At 40.5% G+C, this 11,110-nt stretch overlaps 1 pseudogene; it reads left to right on the top strand.

Moving 5' to 3' along the window:
• Positions 1–844: 844 nt before the first annotated feature.
• Positions 845–5,117, top strand: LOC109254514 (transcription factor BTF3-like; annotated as a pseudogene).
• Positions 5,118–11,110: the final 5,993 nt, after the last annotated feature.

Raw genomic sequence — 11,110 nt, 5'->3', positions numbered from 1 at the left:
CTGGGGGATGGGCGGGGGAGATGGCGCTGGCGCCTTTGTTCCCCGCCAAGCTGAGCTCTGCCGTCCGGGGGCTCAGCAGCTCTCCCTCCCTTTGTCCTCCAGCCTTCCCGCTTTCCGAGCAGAGCTGTTAACTTATGACCTCCCAGACGCTAAGTCGCGCTTGCTGTCGGAACACAGTCCGTCCGGCCCCTCCGCTTTTGCCAGCCAGACTCGGGGGCTCTGCTTGGCCGGCGAGCCGCCCCTCCGCCCCGGCTCCCTCCCGCCAGTCCGTGGAGCGCGCACCGCCTTGCCGCCCTTCCTACCCTCTTCCGTGGGCCTCTAGTCTGCGCTTGACTCCGGAGACTCCCTTCTGCTAATCCTCTGGCGGTTTTCTGGGTTCTTTAGGCAGGTGTAGGTGGAATCTAAGTGATCTGCAGGACGCGCTGTGAGCCCCGTGTCCTCCTACGCCGCCATCTTCCGGAACCCCCAGGACTAGCTAATTCTTAGAGATTTTCAACAGTTCACCTGGGGGCACACTTTTCATATGCAAATTAAAGAGTCCAAACCCCATACCCCCAACCACCTCCTTTACTGAAGTCTAACGCTTTGGGCTACCGGATCCACCTTCTGTAAATCACCCCAGAGCCAGACACCAGACACTCAGGACAGCGCCTATACCCTAGAGCCTCCTGAAATTTTTCAAACTAGCGAATTCCATGCCTGCTTACCTTGACTCTCGTGTTCCTTCCCACAGAAACTAGAGTAAATCTTCTTGCCCAGTTTTCCCTGCTGCCTCTGCCTCTGCCTCTGCCTCCGCCTCCTGACCATCCCAGGTGCTTCCCCATGTGGCCCCTCATGGAATAGTATGACCCTTCTCTTGGAAACTGTGAGTAAAAATCTCTCATGTCAATAACGGTCATCTCCTAATCTGTTGGCCTCACCATAACTAAATAATAATGAAACCTACATTTAAAAACAGAAGGACAGGTTAGAATGTGCGTATTTCATCTCACATGGAACACTCTTTATTTATAGACATAATCAGCCACAACTTTTTTCAGTTATAAATCAGAGAAATTGGCTCTCCCAAAAGATGGACTTTTTATGCCTTGAGTAACTGAAAAGTTCAGTTTATTTGTTTTTCCTTGTCTGTACTTTCTCATTTTAAAAATTTTATCTATCTATCTATCTATCTATCTATCTATCTATCTAAGTAATGTCTACACCCAACATGGGGCTTGAACTCACAACGCCGAGATCAAGAGTTGCATGTTCTTTCTGACTGAGCCAGCCAGGCGCCCCTGTCCTGGCGCCCCTTCTCCTTTTTAAAACAACAAGTCTGTTTTAGTGTTATAGGGGTCATGCTTCTCTGTGTAGTATCCCTTCCCCTTCCTACTGTGAATTTCCTTTAAGGAACCACTCCTGAGCTACTGCCAGCCTGTATGGTTTGGGTGTGAGTCACCATGGCATCATCCCCCACTGCACAGAGGTCACAGATCTAGTCTGCCCAGTGACATATTCCAATGTCCTGACCATAGCTGTCAGTTCAGAAATTAAAGCCAAGCCCAAGACTTTGCATGAAACTATTGAGAAAGAGCATCTCTGTTTCTGCTGGTGTTACTTAGTGAATGGAATGTAAATCTGAAGTTGCCTCTTCCCACTGTTTTTAAAGAGGTTACCAAATGGTAAAAAAACAACCAAGAAGAAAGCAGAGCTGTGTGTTGGTAAACAGATTTTTGGTAATATTGATATGGGTCCACCACTGCTGAAGACCTTCCTCTTCCCATGGCACTTTAGTTACACAAATTAGTGAATTCCTATTTTGCTTGAGCCAGTCTGTGTTCGTTTTCTGTCACTTGCAGCCCAAATGTCCTGACTAATGTATAAATGAGCCCTTTGTCTATTATAGTTTGTTGTGGCCTGAATCTTGAGTTGATTATCTTTAATCAACAGCACATGGAAATTTTTATTGGAGTCATTTGTTGAAATCCATTGGAAGGAATTGTAACTTGCTGGGTGAATTTTATCTGTCCATACCCTCTTCTTAGTTGTTTTTGTCAATGAGACTTGGTCTGTGTTGCTTAGAGTGCTGATGAGTTTGAGTTTTCCCCAGAAGCAGACCCTGGGTAGATTTGAAAGCCAATAGTTTATTTCAAAGGCAATCCCAAGAGTATCAGCAGGGGATTGAGGGAATAAAAGTGGAAAGAGAAGAATGCATTATTACAAAGGTTTCTGGGGCTCATCCCTGCCTGGGAATTCTAAAGAACATTGTAGAATAAGCTCTAAAAATACCAACTCAGAGTATATGGAACCAGAGGGTATTTATCCTCCAACTCATATCCATCATTGGCTGAGGTCTGTTTCCAGGGCTTTAATTCTCCCAGCATGTCTGGCCTGCCCTGCTCAGGAGCTGAGAGCAAGTCTTTAGGTGGAGAGTTGTAGATACCTGTAATAGAATGTGCTAGGCATGTGTGTGAGGGACCCAAGGTTCAGAGGGATGTGGGAGGCGCACAGCCAACCTCTGCCACCAGAACTATGAGTGTTCTTGTTTTCCATTTCTTTGCTTCTAGCTTAGCCTCTGAAGGTGTATTGATTGCATGTGTATTGATTCATATGTAATGACTCTTCACAAACACAGTAGCTTTAAAACTTATCAGCTTCCTCCATGTTTGGGACGATGAAATTGAAGTCAAAAGTGTGGTGTTCTCTAGGCTATTTCAGTCATTCATTCATTCATTTCTACAACAAATGCTTTGGGACGACAGAAATCAATAAGCAAAAGTCTCTGTTCTTGCCAAGCTCAGAAACTGATGGCAAGCAGATAGAAATGTAATTACTGGTGGAATGAAATCATACTTGCTTTCATAGAGGTGAGTAAAAACTGCTATGAGAACACACAAAGAAGGCTGTGTTTTTATCTTGAAAGATGAGGAAGGATACTTATTCTCCTTGTTATTGCTATGTAGCAAACCACCCCAAACTTGTGGCATAAAATAGCACCCATTTCTTTATGCTTCTGCTTTGGTGGGTCAGTAATTTGAAAGGGAGTGTAGAGGAGTTAGTGTGTCTTCACATTATGGTGTCTGGAGCTTGGCTACAAAGGCTTGAAAGCTGGAGGCAACACACTGGGTAGGGTGTGGAACCATCTGAAGGCTTCTGGCAGTTGATGTTGATGTTTGCAGAGACTACAGAGAGGTTGCCAACTGGTACATCTACACTTGGCCTCTCCATGGGGCTCCGTGGTATCCTTATAGCATGGTGGCGAGATCGAAAAGCAAGTGCCCCAAGACAACCTGTCAGAAGCTGCATTGCCTTTTAGGGCCAACCTCCGGAAGTCATGTAGTGTCACCTCCACTGTGATCACAAGCCTTCCCAAACCCACTAGGAGAGATCTTAGACCCATCTCTCAATGGGTGGAGTCTCAGTCATATTACATAACAAGCAGCATTTGGGAAGGGAAAGATTGGTGCATCCACTTTGGGTAAACACTGTCTACCACAGTATTGAAGGGATAAAATCATTTTGTCCATCTGCTATTTAGTAATATATTTTCTGAGCCACATTATTTTCTGAGAAGTACCATTTTAAATTATTTACGTTGCCTAAATCAGATTGCCTCATAAAGATATGAAGAGAGGGATTTATTATTTAATGCATTTGTCACTGCTCCATTGCCCGCACAGACTTCCTCCCTCGTCCATATTTTGAGAACCAATGCCATAGAACCTGGACACAGTGGTGAAGAGGGCACCAAAATTACCAGACCAGACTCTTTTTAGAGGTCAGGCAAGGGCAAAGACTGTAAATATTCTTATCTTAGTACTAAGTTGTTTATGGACATACAAACCCATATACCTGCTAAGTTCATTTCTTTTTTTTTTTTTTTTTTTGGTCTTTTAATAGTGTTATTTAAATTCTAGTTAGTTAACATAGAGTACAATATTGGTTTCAGGAGTAGAATTCAGTAATTCATCACTTATATACAACATCCAGTGCTCATCATAACAAACACCCTCCTTAATAACCATCATCCATTTAGTCCATCCCCTGCCCACCTCCTTCCATCACCCCTCAGTTTGTTGTTCTACATTGTTAAGAGTCTCTAATGGTTTGGGGTGCCTGGGTGGCTCAGTCAGTTAAACATCTGACTTCAGCTCAGGTCATGATCTCATGGTTTGTGAGTTCGAGCCCCGCTTTGGGCTCTGTGCTGACAGGTCACAGACACGAGCCTGCTTCAGATTCTGTGTCTCCCTCTCTCTCTCTGCCTTTCCCTTTCTCATGCTCGCTTGCTCTCTCTCTCTCTCTCTCTCTCTCTCTCTTCCCCTCTCCCTCCCTCCCTCTCTCAAGAATAAATAAACATTAAAAAAATTTTAGCTCCCTCTAGCTGCCATCTTTGTGTCCCAGCGTGTGTGTGCCTAATCTCAGCTGGTCCACCCAAGATCCCCTGAGCACCAACCCTAGTCCCCCATGCACGGTCCCATTTCCACTCCAACCAGGTGAAAGAAACTATCACGAACCAGGAGAAACTCGCCAAACTTGCAAGCACAAGTGCAGGCTGGTGGGAAAGGAACTGCCCACGGAAAGAAGAAAGTGGTTCATAAAACAGCTACGGCAGATGATAAAAAACTTCATTTCTCCTTAAAGAAGTTAGGGGTAAACAATATCTCTGGTGTTGAAGAAGCAAATGTGTTCACAAACCAAGGAACAGTGACCCACTTTAACAACCGTAAAGTTCAGGCATCCCTGGCAGCGAACAGGCCATGCTGAGACAAAGCAGCTGACAGAAATGCTACCCGGTATCTTAAACCACCTTGGTGCAGACGGTCTGACTAGTTTAAGAAGACTGGCGGAAGCTCTGCCCAATCTGTGGATGGAAAGGCACCACTAGCTACCAGAGAGGACGATGATGATGAAGTTCCAGATCTTGTGGAGAATTTTGATGAAGCTTCCAAGAATGAAGCCAACTGAATTGAGTCAACTTCTGAAGAAGATAAAACTTGAAGAAGTTACAGGGAGCTGGTATTTTATATTATGACTGCGTTTTAAAAATTTTCTTCATGGGTCTGATAAAATCTAGATCTCTGATATTTTTAAGCCCACGCCCCTTGGACACTGCAGCTCTTTTCAGTTTTTGCTTATACAAATTCATTCTTTGCAGCTAATTAAGCTGAAGAAGGCTGGGAATAAAGTTTGAAACAAGGTTAATAAAGTTCTTTGCCTAGTTAAAAAATTTTTTTCAAGAGTCTCTTATGGTTTGTTTCCTTCTCTCTTCTTTCTTCCCCCACCATATGTTCATCTATTTTGTTTCTTAAATTCCACATATGAGTGAAATCATATGATACGTCTTTCACTGACTGTTTTCGCTTAGCATAATACACTCTAGCTCCCTCCACCTCACTGCAAATGGCAAGATTTAATTCTTTTTTGATAGCTGAGTAATATTCCATTGTGATTACACATACCACATCTTCTTTATCTCTTCATCAGTTGGTGGACATTTGGGCTCTTTCCATAATTGACTATTGTTGATAGTGCTGCTATAAACATCAGGGTGCATGTACCCCTTCAAATCTGTATTTTTGTGTCCTTTTGGGTAAATACCTAGTATTGCAATTGCTAGATCATAGGGTAGTTCTATTTTTTAACCTTTTGAGGAAACTCCATACTGTTCTCCAGAGTGGCTGCACCAGTTTGCATTCCCACCAACAGGGCAAGAGGGCTCCCCTTTCTCTGCATCCTCACCAACATCTGTTGTTTCTTTTGTTGTTAATTTCAGCCATTCTGACAGGTGTGAGTTGATACCTCATTGTAGTTTTGATCTGCATTTCTCTGATGATGAGTGATGTTTAGCATTTTTTCAGGTATCTGTTAGCTGTCTGGATGTCTTCTTTGGAAAACTGGCTATTCATGTCTTCAGCCCATTTCTTAACTGGATTATTTGTTTTCTGAGTGTTGAGCTTAATATCTTTATAGATTTTGGATACTAACCCTTTAATATCTGATATATCATTTACAAATATCTTCTCCCATTCTTTCAGTTGCCTTTTAGTTTTATTGATTGTTCACTTTGCAGAAACTTTTTATCTTCATGAAGTCCCAGTAGTTCATTTTTGTTTTTGTTACCCTTGCCTCTGGCCTGGTGACATGTCTAGCAAGAAGTTGCTCTGGCTGAGGTCCAAGAGGTTGCTACTTGTGTTCTCCTCTAGGATTTTGATGGTTTCCTGTCTCAAATTTAGGTCTTTCATCCATTTTGAATTTATTTTTGTGTATGGTGTAAGAAAGTGATCCAGTTTCTTTCTTCTGCATGTTGCTGTCCAGTTTTCCCAGTACCATTTGTTGAAAAGACTGCCTTTTTTCTATTGGATATTCTTTCCTGCTTTGTTGAGGATTAGTTGGCCATGTAATTGTGGGTCCATTTCCAGGTCTGCTGTGTTCCATTGATCTATGTGTCTGTTTTTTGTGCCAGTACCATACTGTCTTGATGTCTATAGCTTTGTAATATAGCTTGAAGTCCAGAATCATGATGCCTCCAGCTTTTCTTTTCTTTTTCGGGATTGCCTTGGCTATTTGGGATCTTTTGTGGTTCCATACAGATTTTAGGATTATTCCTTCTACCTCTGTGAAAAATGCTGGTGGTATTTTGATAGGAATTGCATTAAATATGTAGATTGCTTTGGGTAGTGTAGACATTTTAACAATGTTTGTTCTTCCAATCCATGAGCATGGAATGTTTTCCATTTCTTTGTGTCCTCTTCAGTTTCCTTCATAAATGTTCTACAGTTTGTTTTAATAAGTTTATTTATTTATTTTGAGAGAGACAGAGACAGCATGAGTGGGAGAGTGTCAGAGAGAGAGGAAACAGAGAATACCAAGCAGACTCCATGCTGTCAGCACAGAGCCCAACCCTGGGCTTGAACTCACAAACCCGTGAGATCATGACCTGAGCTGAAACCGAGAATTGGACGCTTAACCAACTGAGCTACCCAGGTGCCCCAAGTATTCTCTAGTTTTCAGAGTACACATCTTTTACCTCTTTGGTTAGGTTTATTCCTAAGTATCTTATGGTTTGGGACGCAATTGAAAATGTGATCCATTTCTTGATTTCTTTTTTTGCTGCTTCATTATTGGTGTATAGAAATTGAACAGATTGCTTGATTTTATATCCTGGGACTTTGGTGAAAACATGTATTAGTTCTAGCTATTTTTTGATTGAGTATTTTGGGTTTTCTACATAGAATATCATGTCATCTGAAAATAGTGAAAGTGGACTTCTCCCTTGCTGATTTGGATGTCTTTTATTTCTTTCTTTTCTTTTCTTTTTTTCTTTTTTTGTTTTTTTTTTGTCTGATTGCTAAGGCTGAGACTGTGAGTACTATGTTAAATAGTAGTGGTGAGAGTGGACCTCACTGTCTTGTTCCTGTTTTGTTCCTACTGTCTTGTTCCTGACAGTAGAGGAAAAGCTCTGAGTTTTTCCCCATTGAGGATGATATTAGCTGTGGGTCTTTTGTATATAGCTTTTATGATGTTGAGTTATGTTCTGTCTATCCTCATTTTGTTGAGGGTTTTTATCAAGAATGAACACTGTATTTTGTCAAATGCTTTTTCTGCATCTACTGAGAGGATCATATGGTTCTTATTTTTTATTTTATTAATGTGGTGATTTGCAAATATCGAACCACCCTTGCAACCCAGGAATAAATCCCACTTGATCATGATGAATAATTCTTTTAATGTACTGTTGGATTCCATTTGCTAGTATCTTGTTGAGAATTTTTGCATCCATGTTCATCAGGCATATTGGCCTGTAATTCTCCTTTTTAGTGGGGTTTTTGTCTGGTTTTGGAATCAAGGTAATGCTAGCCTCATAAGGAGTTTGGAAGTTTTCTTTCCCTTTCTATTCTTTGGAACAATTTGAGAAGACTAGGTATTAACTCTTCCTCTGGGAAGGGGCACCTAGGTGACTCAGTCCGTTAAGCATCCGACTTTTGATTTTGGCTCAGGTCATGATCTCCTAGTTTGTGAGATTGAGTGCAGAGCCTGCTTGGGATTCTCTCTCTCCTTCTCTCTTTCTGCCCTTCCCCATCTTGTGTTCTCTCCCCCCTCCCCTGTCTCTTCCTCTCTCCCTCTCTCCCTCCCCCTCCCTCCCTCCCTCCCTCTCTCTTTTAAACTTAAATTAAAAAAAAAATAAGAATTCGTCTGGGAAGCCATCTGGCTCTGGACTTCTGTTTGTTGGAAGATTTTTGGTTACTGATTCAGTTTCTTTACTGGTTATGGGTCTGTTCAAATTTTTTACTTCTTCCTGTTTCAGTTTTGGTAGTTTGTATCTTTCTAGGAATTTGTCCATGTCTTCCAGATTGCCCAGTTCCTTGGCATAAAATTTTTCTTAGTATTCTCTTATGATTTCTGTGGTGTTGGTTGTGATCTCTCCTCTTTCGTTTGTGATTTTATTTATTTGGGTCCTTTCTCCTTTCTTTTTTGTGAGTCTCACTGGGGAGGGGAGGTTATCAATATTATTAATTCTTCCAAAGAACCAAGTTTTAGTTTTGTTGATTTGTTCTACTGGGTTTGTTGTTGTTGTTGTTGTTGTTGTTTCTATATTGTTTATTTCTGCTGTAAACTTTATTATATCTGTTCTCCTGCTGGGTTTAGGCTTTATTTGCTGTTCCTTTTCTAGTTCCTTTGTAGGTGTAAAGTTAGGTTGTGTATTTGACACTTTTCTTGCTTCCTGAGGTAGACCTATATTGAAATATATTTTCCTTTTATGACTGCCTTTGTTGCATCTCAAAGGTTTGGGCTATCATGTTTTCATTTTCATTTGCTTTCATGTACTTTTAATTTCTTCTTTAATTTCCTGGTTAACCCATTCATTCTTTAGTAGGATATTCTTCAACCTCCATGTATTTGTGGTCTTTGCAAGTTTTTTCTTTTAGTTGACTTGAAGTTGCATAGCGTTGTGGTCTGAAAACATGCATGGAATGATCTTGATCTCTTTGTACTGTTGAGGGCTGATTTGTGATGCAGTATGTGATCATTCTGAAAATGTCCCATGTGCACTCAAAAAAAGTGTGTATTCTGCTGCTTTAGGGTGAAATGTTCTAAATATATCTGTTAAGTCTATCTGGTTCAGTGTTTCATTCAAACCCATTGTTTCCTTGTTGATTTTCTGTTTATATGATCTGTCCATTGCTGTAAGTGGGGTGTTAAAGTCTTCTATTATTGTATTATCATCAATGAGTTTATGTTTTTTATTAATTGATTTATATATTTGGGTGTTGCAAGTCAGGGGCATAAATATTTACAATTGTTAGGATCTTCTTCATTGATAGACCCCTTAATTATGATGTAATGCCCTCCTTCATCTCTTGTTATAGCCTTTGTTTTATAATCTAGTTTGTTTGATATAAGTATGGCTACTCTGGATTTCTTTTGGCATCTATTAGCATGATAAATGGTTCTCCATCCCCTCATTTTCAATCAGCAAGTGACTTTAGACACTTTAAACACTTAAATAAGTGTCTTGTGGGCAACATATTGATGGGTCTTGGTTTTTAATTCCTTCCGATACCCTGTGTCTTTTGATTAGAGCATTTAGTCCATTTACATTTAGAGTGATTGTCGTAAAATATGAATTTAGTGCTATTGTGTCACCTGTAAAGTTGGTGTTTCTGGTGATGTTCTCTGTTCCTTTCTAGTCTTTTTTCCCCACTCAAAGTGTCCTCTTCAGGGATGCCTGGGTGGCTTAGTTGGTTGGGCATCCCAGTTCAGCTCAGGTCATGATGTCATGATTTGTGGGTTCGAGTCCTGCATTGGGCTCTGTGCTGGAGGCTTGGAGCCTGGGGCCTGCTTCGGATTCTGTGTCTCTGCTCCTCCCCCACTCACACTCTTTATTTCTCTGTCTCTCAAAAAATAAGTAAACTTTTAAAAAATGTCAATAAAGAATCCCCTTTAATATTTCTTGCAGAGCTCTTTTAGTGGTCATGAACTCCTTTAGTTTTTCTTTGTTTGGGAAACTCTTTATCTCTCCTTCTATATTGTATGATAGCCTTGCTGGATAAAGTAGTTTTGGCTGCATATTTTTCCCATTCAGCACATTGGATATATCCTGACATTCACTTCTGACCTGCCAAGTTTTTGTGGATAGATCTGCTGTGAACCTTATTGGTCTTCCCTTGGAGGGTAAGGACTTTTTCCCTTGCTGATTTCCAGATTCTTTGCTTGTCTGTGTATTTTGTGAATTTGACTATGATATGTCTTGATGATGGCTGGCTTTTGCTGAATTTAATGGGAGTTCTCTGTGCTTCTTGGATTTCAGTGTGTGTCCTTCCCCAGATTAGGGAAGTTTTCAGCTATAATTTGCTCACATAATCCTTCTGTACCTTTTCTTTCTCTTCATCTTCTGGGACTCCTATGATATGGAAGTTAGCATGTTTTAAGAAGTCACGGAATTGCCTAACTGCCTTCTTGATCCAATACCTTTCTTTTCCTCTTCTTTATAGCTTCATTATTTTCTATGATTTTATCTTCTATAACACTAATTCATTCTTCTCCTTTGTCCATCCTTGCTCTTATGGCATTCATTTGGGTTTGCATCTTGGTTATAGCATTTTCAATTCCTGCCTGACTAGATTTTGGCTCTTTTATCTCTGCAGTAAGGGATTCTCTAGTATCTTCTATGATTTTTTTCAAACCCAGCTAGTATACTTATAATTGTTGTTATAAATTCTAATTCAGATATTTTATTTATATCCATATTGATTAAATCCCTGGCTGTTACTTCTATTTCCTGTTCTTTCTTTTGAGGTGAATTTCTTCACCTTGTCATTTTTTGTCCAGGAAAAAGAAAAACAAAAGTGAGATCCTAGGTTGTTTTGGTCTGCTTGTTAAAAGCAGCTAGATCCAAAAAATTAAAATATATATATATATATATAAATTTTTTAACAAAAAAATAATTTAAAAAAATAAAGGAAAGGATAGCTAAATCCTATTTCCCCTAGAGCTGAAGCTTTACAGCACTTTATGATTAGTAGACGTGGTACAGGCAAGGAATTTATGCTGGTCTTCTGGGTAAAGTGCCTGTTGTGCTTATTCTCAGGTCCACTTGCCCTAGTAGAGATGCACCTACAGGGCACAG

The sequence above is a fragment of the Panthera pardus genome, unplaced genomic scaffold, assembly GCF_024362965.1.
Source record: "Panthera pardus isolate Hobbes unplaced genomic scaffold, ASM2436296v1 HiC_scaffold_8, whole genome shotgun sequence".
NCBI classification, from domain to species: Eukaryota; Metazoa; Chordata; class Mammalia; order Carnivora; family Felidae; genus Panthera; species Panthera pardus.
Note: the sequence above shows the minus strand (reverse complement) of the source record. Positions and strands in the feature narration are given on the sequence as shown.